The sequence below is a fragment of the Austrofundulus limnaeus genome, unplaced genomic scaffold (genome assembly GCF_001266775.1).
Source record: "Austrofundulus limnaeus strain Quisiro unplaced genomic scaffold, Austrofundulus_limnaeus-1.0 Scaffold1415, whole genome shotgun sequence".
Taxonomy (NCBI): domain Eukaryota; kingdom Metazoa; phylum Chordata; class Actinopteri; order Cyprinodontiformes; family Rivulidae; genus Austrofundulus; species Austrofundulus limnaeus.
Genome location: NW_013953817.1, coordinates 4,356 through 5,338, shown reverse-complemented (window position 1 = coordinate 5,338; position 983 = coordinate 4,356). Strand labels below are relative to the sequence as shown.

At 38.4% G+C, this 983-nt stretch overlaps 1 protein-coding gene across 1 annotated transcript in view; it reads left to right on the top strand.

The window, feature by feature from the left end:
• The window catches only part of LOC106535324 (cysteine--tRNA ligase, mitochondrial), a gene marked incomplete at its 3' end in the record, with an annotated part of 21,097 nt that overhangs the window by 19,009 nt on the left and 1,105 nt on the right, over window positions 1-983 (top strand).

Here is a 983-nt window from a genome sequence, read left to right as displayed (position 1 = left end):
ATACCATCAGTGTAGTTTTACCATCAGTGTAGTTTAGTTATACCATCAGTGTAGTTTTACCATCAGTGTAGTTTAGTTATACTATCAGTGTAGTTTAGTTATACCATCAGTGTAGTTTAGTTTTACTATCAGTGTAGTTTAGTTTTACTATCAGTGTAGTTTTACTATCAGTGTAGTTTTACCATCAGTGTAGTTTAGTTTTACCATCAGTGTAGTTTTACCATCAGTGTAGTTTTACCATCAGTGTAGTTTTAATATCAGTGTANCTCTAAATGTATTTATTTGTTTGTTTATTGGTCCATTTCTATATTTCTGCTTTTATCTCTAATTACGTCAGATTCTTTCCTCCATAGTTTTCTGTTCTGTTTTCTGTACAGAAGTCCTCGATGGACTCAGTGTTAGCGTCCTCTACTTTTACATGTTTAGCATTAGCAAAGCTAACTGTTTGGTTAGCTGCGACCACTGCTGGTGGTATCAGGTACTACTGGGTACAAAGTCTCTAACTTCATGTTGTCAAAGGGGTGCCTCAAGGTTCACTATCGAGACCCTGTTTTTTTATTTATATAAGTCATCTGTGTACTTACCGGGTATACACATGGTACTTTTTGGGGTATTTACTAGGCATGTACCAGGTTGTTGGTACTTACTAGGTATTTACCTGGTTTATAGCCTGTAAGTACAGATCTAAAACTGGTCTTTTTAGGTAACTGCTCCATATCAGGTACTTACTGGGTACCTGGTACATATGGAGTATTTACCAAGTAAGTACCCAGTACCTTCTTGTTACCTTCCCAGTAAGTACCCAGTACATTCTTGTTACATACCCAGTAAGTACCCAGTACATTCTTGTTACCTTCCCAGTAAGTACCCAGTACGTACCCAGTAAGTACCCAGTAAGTACCCAGTAAGTACCCAGTAAGTACCCAGTAAGTACCCAGTAAGTACCCAGTACACACCTGACCCAACCAGTACCCAGCAGGGAC